General features: G+C 35.7%; 1 long non-coding RNA gene across 1 annotated transcript; it reads right to left on the bottom strand.

Moving 5' to 3' along the window:
- Window positions 1-7105: 7105 nt before the first annotated feature.
- Window positions 7106-9098, bottom strand: LOC109070556. Its single transcript, XR_006161040.1, has 5 exons — window positions 8778-9098; window positions 8462-8525; window positions 8213-8278; window positions 7964-8008; window positions 7106-7869 (listed from the first exon to the last, which is right to left on the bottom strand). It is a non-coding gene; the product is annotated as an uncharacterized LOC109070556 (long non-coding RNA).
- Window positions 9099-13585: the final 4487 nt, after the last annotated feature.

The following is a 13585-nucleotide window of genomic DNA, read 5'->3' as shown; positions in this document are numbered from 1 at the left end:
ATGGAGATGCAGATTTCATTTTCCAACAGGACTTGGCACCTGCACACAGTGCCAAAGCTACCAGTACCTGGTTTAAGGACCATGGTATCCCTGTTCTTAATTGGCCAGCAAACTCGCCTGACCTTAACCCCATAGATTTTGTGAAGAGGAAGATGCGATATGCCAGACCCAAGAATGCAGAAGAGCTGAAGGCAACTATCAGAGCAACCTGGGCTCTCATAACACCTGAGCAGTGCCACAGACTGATCGACTCCATGCCACGCCGCATTGCTGCAGTGCAGTAATTCAGGCAAAAGGAGCCCCAACTAAGTATTGAGTGCTGTACATGCTCATACTTTTCATGTTCATACTTTTCAGTTGGCCAAAATTTCTAAAAATTCTTTCTTTGTATTGGTCTTAAGTAATATTCTAATTTTCTGAGATACTGAATTTGGGATTTTCCTTAGTTGTCAGTTATAATCATCAAAATTAAAAAGAAATAAACATTTGAAATATATCAGTCTGTGTGTAATGAATGAATATAATAAACAAGTTTCACTTTTTGAATGGAATTAGTGAAATAAATCAACTTTTTGATGATATTCTAATGATATGACCAGCACCTTTACTTGCAGTATAAAACTACTAAACTAGTAGTTTACTGAGACTATACTTCAAAGTGTACAAAGTATTTGATTAGCAAACTATCAGTATGCCTATGTTCACTTTTAGTATATCTGCAGTACAAACTAAAAACATAGAGGTAAACTAGTTGTGTACTTAAAGTTTGCTATTGTTATACTTAGAGAATACTTTTGTACACTAGAAAGTGGGCCAATTTAATCCCAAGGAGTACTGAAACAGTACACTTACAAGTATACTACTAGAACATTGATATTTGTATACTTGCTACATAAAGTATACTTAAAAATATACTTGAAATTTACTTAAGTATACTTAATAAATAAACTTGAAGTATACTACTTTTTGGTAAGGGCTGACTTGTGCCTGTCCACATCTTTATCCCGGAGATCTTTTGTAAGTGCGTTGCCACCCATAGTTGATTATTTGCTTCAGTTGCATTACCAAGGACTGAAATGCTCCAGGAAAAGCTCTTTTCATGCTGAGTTAATCAAAATGACCACAGCTGATCACAGGTGAAAGTCAAATGGCTTTGTGAAGGTGATTAGCTACACCCGACTGAGTTTACAGGTCATTTTTAGGAGGGGTTTGGCTTTTTTTCAACTGATTCAGGTTTTTTTTTTCTTCTTCTTCTTACATGTTGGTGTTATATCTTTGACTTGGATGTTACAAGTTGCACTGAATAAATACAGCTGGATAAAACAAAAACTGTGTCCGTCTTCATTTTAGGCTGCAAAGCAACAAAATGTGATTATTTTAAACTTTTCTATACCCACAGTATTATGCAAGAACAAAATGTGTTTTTTAGTTCAGAAAATTGTTATTTTGACCACACAACTCTCTTGTTGGCATGCAGGTTTATTACTGCAATGACCAGCACTAAGCTAATTGTATTACTTTCCCTTTACTTCTGGCCAGTTTCATTACACCCCAAGCGAGCTCTAATGTACCTGCTGAAGGTTTCCATGAATGCCTCAAATGTAAATAATTGGCGGAATCAGGCCATCTAATCAGTCATCTGCTAGGCTGCTTAAAAAGAGCCAGATCACTACTCTCCATATGTTTGCAATACTGAAGCTCTGCCAGCTCTGTAAGATCTGTCACTGTTAAGACGCACTCACATATTTTTTTATCTGAGCATTGTTCCAGCTAAAGCATTACTACACAACCTTGAAACATGTATCACATTTCTCTATGCCTGTGGCACCTTTTCTGGGTGCAACTCGCAGTCAAAAGAGGCTGCAATCTTCTCTGAGTTCAGTTTCAGGGCAACATAAATTTGATTTTTATTGTTGGCTGTATTTTTTTTCTTACCTCCTCTCACAGGCAAATGGACAGTGAACAACACAGGATTGTTACAGAAATCTCATGGCCAAAACATTTAATTTTATTGTACAAAAGGCATTGCTAGACCCTGATTTGCCCCTGTCTTTTATTTTGGAATCATGAAAATCTGTACTTAGTTCATTTGTCAGAATTTTTCAAATCTGTGATTGTCTCACTTCATTTTGAGTAAAAACAGAGGTTGAAACACCCCCTCAGCAAATACTCAACCTTGCTGTAAACTAAAATCTTTGAATCCCCCTGGGCATGAACTTTCAGAAACTGGATTTATTTGTATTATTTTTTGCTTCTTTATTTCATTTCTTCATGTTACATGCAAATACTGCCACCTCAGTTATTTAGATTGCTTAAGTATTTTGTATTAAGTATTTTTTATTTATTTAATATCTATACTGATGTCTCAAATCCTCCACATAGGATTGAAATTAATCAACCTGATTATAACAGCAATACCAACTAACAAAGTAAAAGTTAAATATTTCTTATCATTGCAAGAAGCACATTAATACAACATTTTTGCCAGGGACTTCATTTTAAAATGTATGAGCAAAAGGGCAGCAGACTCACAAATACACTGACATCATTAGAATCACTGAGGATGCTAAAAAATATAAACATAATCCAGGAGGACTATTGCAATGAGAGATTGCACCAGAGCCCCAGGACACCAGGGAAAGTATGTGACTTAAAGTACATGGATATGTGATTAATGTTTTTATAAAGTAGGGCAAATATTGTTGCCAAGAGAGCTCATTGGGATTGTAAAGCTGTTAGGGAGGCCAGAGAAGATAATGATGATAACTGTATCATAGCACACATTAAATATGGTACACTTTACATCTCTCCATATATAGATTGTATTATGATGAATTGACACCTGAGAGGAAGAAAAAAATGTCTTTGCTTTTCCCTCCGCTCTTCTCATGTACTTCTACACCCACCATGCAATTTGTTGTTATCATATGACAAATCAAAAGGTGATATGTCATGACAATAGTCCATTGCTATCTGATATTTGCCACCAGAATGTGGCCACCTCCTGAGGACTACTGATACATCTGTTCATGATAGTGACCTTAGTGTTTGGCAGACGCATGCTGACCTATGGGACATGACAATGAGGTCACACTGAAGCAGCAGGACGAATGATTCTAATGATGATTACAAAAAAGAGAGATGAGCTGCCAAGCGGAGCAATGTATGCCAGGATTTGTCCCATTGCAAAAGACAAGAGTGGTACAAGAGCCTTTCTCATTCACAAAACCTGTTGGTTGGCTATAAAGAGCCTGACAGATGCTCTGAAGTGAGCATTTAGTCAGAGAGTGGGAAACAGTCTATATGCTGATTGTGATTTATCAGATTCAGATTCAGATTCAGATTCAAGTAGCTTTATTTGCAAAAAAAAAGGGTCACAAAGTATCTTTACATTGACAAAGCATAGAAACATTTAAATAGACATTTAACACAAAATATACATAAGAATAGAAGTATATAGCATATAGAGTCTATATATATATTTATACAGTAAAACGAAATTAATAATAAAAATTATTATAAAGAGACAGGAGAAGGAATGGATCCTGTCATGTCAGTGTATGTGTTTTCTTCCGGCTGTGACTTGTGGTTCTGTTCTACTGCTTGTCCTTTTATCATGGCAGGACTTGACATACTGTACCTTACAGCCAGGTTAGAGCTTGTTGAGGTTTCTCCCAGAATGTACGGCAGTTTGTCCTTTTGTTGTATCTGGCTGAAGTCTTTGTGCTGTTTTGTGAATTAGGGGAAGAATGTTTCCCCTTATTTGTGTATTATTAGGGCATGTTAAAAAGTGCAGTTCTGTTTCCACTTCATGTTGTGTGCAGTGTGGACACAATCTGTCTTCTTTTGGTAGCCAGGTCTGTCTGTGTCTTGCTGTCTCTATATTGAGGTTATGGTCACTGGGTCTGTACATGGTCAGGACTTTTCTTAGTTTAGGGTCTTCCACTGTGTTTAGGTATTCTGCCAATTTATATTATCTGTTTAGAGACAGATAGCATTCTAATTTACTTTGTTGAGCTGTTGCTTCTGTCCAATGTTTCAGATATTTCTCTTTCTGTGTTGCAGCCAGTTACCTCAAAAAGGAAATATTTATGATTAATTATAACTGGTTATAATTAATAATTAATATTTAGACTGGATTTTAGAATTAACCTTAGCAGAATTGATATTACAATTATTTGATCTGTCCGTCCACCGAGCAGACACTATAATCATTTATCAATTGTAGGAATGGTTATTTTCCTGGCCAAGGAAGAATAACATTTCTACTTTATGCAGTACTTTAGCATGTAGCAAGGAATCAAAAAATTTACTAACTTCAAATTGTGAGCAGCACCCGGAGACAAATCAATTGTGTATATAAGGGATTTAATAAATGAACCTATAGCTAACATATAACTAAACCAAGCAAGACACATATATGTATATATACAGAATGAAGGAAAGTAAGGAAGAGAGAGGTAAGAGCAAAAGAATGGCAGTATTTCACATCAATTAACCACAACCTAATGAGAATCAGCAAAGAATCCAAAATCACCTTAAAAGGGGCTCAAACTTAAACATGCATCTAAATAATTGTAAACGGTTACTTGCATTGGCTTCATTGCTGAACAAGAGTCCTGATGCGGTAGACACCCGGGGTTCTTGAGTTATGGCCCATTTGCACGTTTATTGCTGGTCTGGAGGATTGGTGCAGTTTTACCCCAAATATGGTACAAATAGTATGATGCATTTCACGATCACATACAGTTGTGTACCTAATCGTTTGAGGAATAAAGAGCAGGTCATTTTGATACCACGATCAAAACATCTAGAAGGTCTTAAAGCAAAGATACACTCATATACCTGAATATATGCATTTAGAGTCTAATTAATACAAATAAAGAACTATAACTAGGCTAATATAATAGGAAAAAAATACAGACAACACATGCATATAGCAGATACAATTGTAACTGATGAATTATAGTCTAAATATAGAAAATGTCTTTATATGTGTGTGTTATGTGTATTGCTTGCATTAGGGTAGTTTGCTGGTCAGCCAGGCCATTGGAGTCTGACACCCGGGGTCATTTACGCCTCTCTGGGAATGTGTTTAAAGTTCGATGGAGAGACAAGAGTGGTGAAGCTGTTTAGCATCTCCTTGATAGTGGGGGGAACCATTTGCAATTCAGCACTCATATAAATGTAGAATGTGGGACCATGTCTGTAATTTATATGCAAATGTCAAAAGGCTAAAAGGAATCTCTAAGCCATAAAACCCAAACAATCGTACATGATCCTAAACAGATGCTTCAATGTTTTAATGATTTGATTTAGTCTAGCTGGGGTTTTGGATTGTAAAGACAGTTCTGACAGCAGCTGGCTGAGGGGGCTTTCCTCTGGGTTCAGTTCTCGGTAGTTTAAGGCTTTATGGTGGAGGGTCTAAGTATGACTGCTTTTTAGGTGCGCATGGAATTGTATTATTTTAATTATTAGTGGGTACAGCCCTAATTCTGCTCTGCAGGCATTGTGTGGAGTTTTTCGTTGTACACAAATAATATTTTTACAGAATTCTGCCTGCAGAGTCTCTAATGGGTGTATGTCCCATTTGGTGAAGTCTTGGTTTGTGAGTGGACCCCAGACCTCACATCCATAGAGTGCGATTGGTTCTATAACTGATTGGATTATTTTCTCTCTCTATCTTTTAGACAAGTTATTTTTTCCACAGTTCTGCTATATATATACTGAGCACAGTGCCAGAAGTCTTACGGCAGTTCATATAGAAAGCATTCTTGTGTTTAAAAATTGTGTGATGAATAGTCTTGTTATGCATTTAAAAGTGGGACTTTTAATTTGACACAACAGTTTAAAAATGCAGCATTCAATCATGAGCAAGAAGCGTTTGTGTAGAAAACAATTAAAGCAATGGATCCTCTGCAGTGAATGGGTGCCGTCAGAATGAGAGTCCAAAACAGCTGATAAAAACATTACAATATTCCGAATCCACAAGTAATCCACATGACTCCAATCCATCAGTTAATGTTTTGTGAAGTGAAAAAGCTACATGTTTTCAGCTGTTTGGACTCTCATTGAGACGCCACCCATTCTCAATAGAAGATCCATTGGTGAGCAAGGGATGTAATGCTAAATTTCTCATTTAAATTAATCTACATCTTGGATGGCCTGATGGCATTTTTGGGAGAACTATTCATTTAAAGAATAGAGCAATGGAATGAAGTAGTCCACCCTCTTATCATTATTGTGTTATATTATTATAAGACATTACATATATGGTAAACTTTTAAAGTGGTAAATTTGAGGCGACAAACAACACATTCATCAGTATTTTAACCCAGGAAATAAAAAGTGAAGATGCGTGAAAAAATTCACAACTTTTCTTCAGTTCATTATAGTTTAAGAACACTGCTGTCCAGCTTCAAAGGATACTAAAATTACAATTCTTTCATTTTCTGTCGTCATCATTTTGTCACCTTGGAACGTAAAAGTGTTTTTTTTTTTTTTTCGATTTTAAATTTACCCAATCCAAAATTCAGTTTAACCATGTGGCTCATACTTGGAACCTCATGAGGGTGAGTAAATGTTGAAATCATTTTTAGTTTTGGGTGTTTTGGTCATGGAAGTGTTTTTTTGGGGCAGTTTTGGTCATTCCATGATCATGACTTCTAATTTTTCAGCCGTTCAGTTTTCTGGTGTCCTTGGGGTCATTGTCCTGTTGTATAACCAATTTCAGCCAAGCTTTAGATGTTGGACAGATGACCTCAAATTTGTCCCTAGAATACTAATTATACAGAGGAGTTCATGGTGGACTCAGTAACTGGAAGCTGTCTGGATCCTGTGGCTTCAAAACAAGCCTAATTCATCACCCTTCACCAATATGCTAGATATCTCATCCTAACTTTTGCTGCTTTTTAATGAAACATTTTGTTAGGGTTGTGCTGAAAATGACATTGATCCCAAATGACATATTATTTCCATCACTTTGTATCTTTAGATGCAAACCCATGGAAAAAATTCCAGCAAAACTCTAGCAATTGCCAGCAATTTTATACACACAGCTGGACACAATGGAAAACATACACTGCATGTCCTATAAAGCAGCATCTTGACACAAGATAATTATATAAAAATGAGAAAACCGGGCTGAACCAGATCACAATTGTCAAATTTCTAGTAAATGCAAAGCAATATTTAGGATTCAGTCTTTAAATTCAGCTCATGTTCTCTCTGTTTATTGTACAGTGTTATGACAGTATCATCAGACATTAACATTCTCGTATTATTTATTTAATCAAATCAATACCAGAGCTGCATAATTTCATATGTACAATGCCATGTTTATCCACACTGTTGCCCACTAAATGTCTCAGAAATGGTAAACGACAGGATAGCCCAGTGAAAAATGGATTCTTTGTTAGATTTTATGACTAATTTATGATTTTAATGACCACAGCGCCACTCTGTGGTAGCACCCTCAATGTCATGTACAACTGTTCAATTACAGTGGACAAATGTAATAAAAAAGATAGAATTTGAGAATTTTAACCCAAATTTAAAAGCCAGATCTAATATTACTATGGGTCAAACACAGAGGGTAATGTTTTAATATATTTGTCTTTTGTCCTCTGACTGAGAGTCTTTTGCAGTAAGGTATATACGTATATATATAAAAAAAGTTATTAGCCAGTCAAACACTGTGGCATTACCAACTATCACACGGACAACATTTATGGATTAATGCTGTCTGTCAATGTCCCAGAAGCTCTCCATCGGCAGTAAACTTCAAATGTCATGAAGCTGCACACCATCTCTCCACAGTCTGTGTGAAAAGAAATGTTCCAAAGAGGCCGGAAAGTCGGAAAAAAATACCTTGAGGAAAGAAAATAAAATAAAATAGAAGAACAACCATTGTGTGTAAACTTTTGACCACATCTGCATCGCCTAAGAGATTATTTAACATTACCTCAATCATCAGGGCAACGTGGTTGTAGAATCCTGAGAGATGTTCCTTCACATTTCCCATAAACAGCAAACAAACATAAACATTTTTACAAACATTTATTATTCCTACTTTACAGGGAATAAAACACTATCAATTATCAATTAACAAAAATAGATAAATATCGCAAAATTTATTTAAAATGTTAAATATTAAATAATAATAATAATAATAAATAAATAAAATAAATAAATAAATCTCATTTTGCCTTACAAGCTTCTCTGTATTTATCACGACTGGCACAGAAAAAATTACTGTCCTCATCCTTTGGTTTGTTACCTGTAAAATATACGATTATTAGAGGGGGTCTGTAAATGCACAGGTGGGAATATTACTTGTAAATGGAAAAGATTTAAAGCAGTTAAAAATCCATGGATAGTGACTTAATGGCATTTTTAGCTTATCATGTGTGATCAGGGTGAGCTGACTGGGCAACAGTTCATTAAAAACTTCTAATATTACCTCTTCAGTACTGGTCTGTGTTTCCACACTGTAACATATCTCCAGTAACAAAACTGTACTGATCCTGCAAAATGAATGAATAACTCCAGATAAGTATAAAAATATTACATATTATGTACATTCAATATTACAAGATCGGATCTATGAATTTTGTTCAGTAGCGTTAAATTTAATCTTAAATCGTTTCGTTATAATAATTAATTTTAATAAAATGTTGTATTTTAAGCAGCCATTTTTTTTTTTTTTTTTTTGGTCCACACACGCGATCACATTCTGATATCAATGCAGTCAGAGATAAATTAAGCGATTAATTCACCTCCTGTGTTCATATAGTAAGAACTGGCGCGTTATGGTGAAAGCCGCACGAATGTCAAGACTAAATTAAAAATAAAGAAAGCTTCTATCAAGAAATACTTGATTCATCGTCTGCAGTTCAAATGTCTCATCTGTAATCATTCAAACGTGGCGCTCCTTTGTTCTCTTCTTGTTTGTTCCCTCATGGAATGCATCGCGATTACACAAACATGCTAATTATGAAGTAGTGCGCCATCATGACGTAGTATTTTGGCGCATGCGCATTAAGCAAAAGACACTGTGTGGCTACCTATTATTTCTAGTTTTCCATTTCTATTCATGTTCAAGTTGTTCTAATTCGTTGTGTAGTTAGTCCAAAGACTATGGTTAGACTCATTCACCTAACTTAAAGTCATTTTTACAGTGCAGTGTAGCCTATAATATAAACCAAATGTAGGCTATTTGAATGCAAATTAATTTGGTTGAGATTTGTTGAACTTTTGCTTGCAATTAATGCACTTAAAGGTGTGTTTAAGTAACTTAGAACAACATAATGATATTGAAAGTATTACATCTGTACACAGATGTAAATTACAGGTCTATTACATACAAATACAGTACAGTACAATTTCAACAATAAGTTTTATTGGAGTATAAAGAAAGTGTATTGAAATTCATTTTTATTTTTATTAATTGCATTAATGGACATAGTATATATTATAGACTAAATAGTAATACATTTAAAATACATTAACAAATGTAATTTGGAGAACACACTTAAGTTGAAATTAAAATCAATTATTTTACATGTGCTTTAGTATATTGATAAATATTTCAAAATAAGTGCACTTATTTAAAACAATAAAATCATAATTATGTAAAATGTATGTTTAAAGGTGCCATGTGTCATGTCTGGCAAAAAAATCAAGTCATACTCCACATTCCATACCAGATGGGGGCAGTATGCCTCAATAAAGTGAATTGGTCTACTCTAGAGTAACAAACGAGAAACGGCATAGTCTCTATGCTCCGCCCCTACCTTCACAACAACCCTAGAGCCATAGCTGAAGCCTAAGAGGACGTTTTGCCTCCATCACTTGGGTGATGTCAAGTGATTTTGAAACATGACATCTTCTAGCTACTCCCCTTCACCTTTACCAGTGAATATGTTCATATTCGTTTTGTTCATATTACATTTTGAGTTGTATATACACATTATTTGAATTAAATTAATTTGACAGACAGCATTCTGTCAACATCATTGGTCAACATCAGACAGCTGATGTTGACCAAGCTAGCACCAACCAACGTAACCAGAGCTGCCAACTCTCAAGCATTCACCGTGAGACACACGCAATTTTCACACGCTTTTTTTAGCTGCACATATACAAGTGAAAATAGGGACAACATCTATTTAGAGTGTTACGTATGCTGCCCGCCTGATGCTAATTTAGCAGCATATATCAAGTTTGATTTTCATTAGCAAAAACTTGACCGCTCTGAATATAGTGAGTGAGTGCACGCGCGGCCGGGGTGCTCTCTCTTTCTCTCTCTCTCTCTCTTGGGTTCATTATCATCGAAGACATTTCAAGCTTCTTAGGTAATGTTACATTTTAGCATCAGCTTGGTAGAGATGGGCTTTGGTAGATAACAGGTGAAAACCGGATCGGATCTGTGGGTAAGTTATAGCTAGCTAATTATCAAATGCAGCTACGGTTAGCCATCGCTAACATTAGCACGTTTATCGAACAGCCTTCGATACATTTCTACGTTATAACTTCCCGAAAAAAATACGCAAACATATAAAACAAACTTCTAGCGAAATACTAACAGCATCTTACTTACCAATCCAAAAGAAATGTTGCAAGTTCGGAGTCGAACCTCATTTCTTTCAAGTCCATCAGTTGTCTCCAGCGATGGAAAGCAGTTCCGATGTTTACTCTGGTTCGGCTCCTTTTCTTATCGGATTTGATTTGTGATTCCGAGCGCGGTTGTGTCCCTGTAGCGGGTGGTGGTGGTAGGTGTCTCTTGCCAAGGGCTTCAGCCATCCTTCCACTCTCTTCCCTGAACTGAAATGAAGTAGTGGGCTGTACTTTCCACACGATTGACATCAGGTTCAAGTACGCCCACAAGCCATGCGAGTTATTCGTGTATTGCAGGTTGGCTGGTGGTTATGTTGCCTGCATACTGCCTCCCATGTAGCCTAGTAATGCTAATGCTAATTAAGGTTGATATCTCTGCAGCACTATAACTTGACATTTTTTTAATGACATCATCGCCCTTATTTCTTCTCATTCTTTTGATGCGTGTAGGTCATTTTTTGGATATTTTTTACCTCAATTTTTACACATGGCACCTTTAAGTAATACTTAATTAGACATTCATAATTTTTTATTTTTATTTAAACTGTTTTATTTCAAATCAAAGCTAAATACATGTAGAAACATCCTTGTGGCGTGGATGACACAGAAGAACATACACAGTCGTTATTTTTGTTTTCTTCACTCACAAAAAGTGTTCCCGTCGCTTCATATAACCCATATAACTTCATATAACCCTATGTCCACTACGCTTTACTTCCGCCACCAGTCTGACAGAAGAGCGAGGCAAGCAAGGTTGTAGCAATGGCGAGTAAAGCCTGTGTTATACTTTCAATGTGCGGAATATGGACGCGTATGCGGACAGCGGAAGTAAAGCGTAGTGGACATGGTCAACCAGTTCCTTCAATCAAGAGTGACCAATAGAAAAAGGCCTTTCCTCCTGGTGGGTAAAGACCACCCACTGAGATACAGCTTCACTCGCAAGCAAAAGATTTAGACCTGAAAAAAAAAAGAACAGCAGAAAAGGGCAACATTTGCGGTTTTGTGCTGAAAAGTGTTTGAAGTGCACAAAAAAAATAAAGATTTTCAAAGATTTACAAGCACTGCAAATATTTTTATCAGTTTCTTTATTTTTGAGCCTTAAAAATGTTTTTTTTTTTTTTTTCTTTTTTTGCAATCTTTTAAAATGACAAAATAATTAGTTTTACTCTCAAACACAGTATGTTTGATCAAATAAAAAAAGAATGAAACTCCATATTCGTTTACCTTTTCTCATATTTTTATAAGCTTGTATTTTGGATTAAATTTCTCTTAGACAACCCAAAAGATAACACTAGCACGAGGCAAAAAAAAAAAAAAAAAAAAAAAAAATGGATAGTTATGACTTAAATTCTAATAGAATGAGCTACTCAAGGCCCTGATATACTTCAAACGAAATCGAACAACAAACTTATATGACGTCATTTCGAACAAAGTCAGGCTGAAATGAAGTTCATTTTGAGTTCGTTTCGGCAGTTCAAAACAGCTGACCAAAGCTAACTTTCTGGGGGAGTTTGTTTTGGCTCTTAAACACCTTTGAGATACCATTGGTCCATGGCGGTTACGCAATCGGTGGGTGTGTTCTGAAACTCCACCTTCTTTGATGTGCAACTTTTTTTTTTTGCTGGTTCATATCTCATTCAACGGAGGTCAGGCAAGAGAACAACATTTCCTAGTCACTAGCAACATAAATACAATGTGTCAAATAGCTGAGCTGGCACAGATATATCCGCACCTGCACGATCGCTCGCAGACATACTTCAAAGATTCAGAGAAAGCATTTAATTCCTAGAAAGAAATTGCAACGAAGCTTGGTGTCGACGACCCGTAGTTATGCAAAAGCGACACAGAGAAACATCCGAGACAAGTTTTCCAAAGCCATGAAAAGAATGAAAGGAAAGAGTAAAGATAAGGTAGCAAGTACCAAATACATGTGTTTCAAATAAATGGTACACCATACTGCTGCTGCTGTTTTTCTTTCAATAAGCAAATTTAAAGGGTATAGCCTACAATAAATGAAATGCCAGACGAACATACAATAATAAACCTTTGTTTTTATCAAAAGTAAATCATGACACCACATAAAATATAAAAAGGTATACCAATTTATCCAGTTTAATATAATAAATGAACACTAATAAAATAAAGTAACAAATCATGACTATTTATTTACAGTATTTATCATGCTAAAGTTTTCAGACTAAAACATCCCATAAAAGACTGATTATGGAAATAGAATGGTTCTTTCGTATTGCAAACATGATACTTGACTCTGAACTGCTGCTAATCATTATTCTTTAGTCTATAATATTCTGACCATTGGTGCACGTCTCACACCTAGATTGCCTACACTTCATCACTGTTGTGTTTAGGGCATAGACACAAGCAGCGTGACATGTTTACATTAATCTACACCCCACCTCCAGCAGCATGGGGGTGTTAGAATGTTTAAAAACAGTCTACCGTCGCTCAGCCATTTCAAATTTCGTTTTGCTCCCAAACAAAGAACGAAAACAAACTTTATCATTTGAAGTACATCGAGGCCTTTAACCATCCTATAGTAGCATATATATATATATATATATATATATATATCTAAGAATATATATATATATATAGACCCTGTGACCGCTCATTTTGCCCTTAACCTAATGTGTATAAAATTCCTACTGGATGACACGTCGCTGCTGCACAAAACAGATTGTTATCACAACCAGGACTGCCTGTCACAGATTATTTTATATAAAAGCTATTACTTTTACTACTCAGAATTTGAAATGTTGCAGTAATGAAAATAATTTGAGGCTGATATAGCCTCAAATAACACTGAAATTTTAACACCATGATTGAACCTACACCAGTTTCACTGATATTTTTAAAGTGGCCCTTGCCACACATTTAACATGCTGCAAAAAAAAAAAAAAAAAAAAAAAAAAACACAACCCACACACACACACACACACACAACAGC

The sequence above is a fragment of the Cyprinus carpio genome, chromosome A10 (genome assembly GCF_018340385.1).
Source record: "Cyprinus carpio isolate SPL01 chromosome A10, ASM1834038v1, whole genome shotgun sequence".
Taxonomy (NCBI): domain Eukaryota; kingdom Metazoa; phylum Chordata; class Actinopteri; order Cypriniformes; family Cyprinidae; genus Cyprinus; species Cyprinus carpio.
The sequence above is the reverse complement of the archived record's forward strand: the minus strand, read 5'-3'. Positions and strand labels throughout refer to the sequence as shown.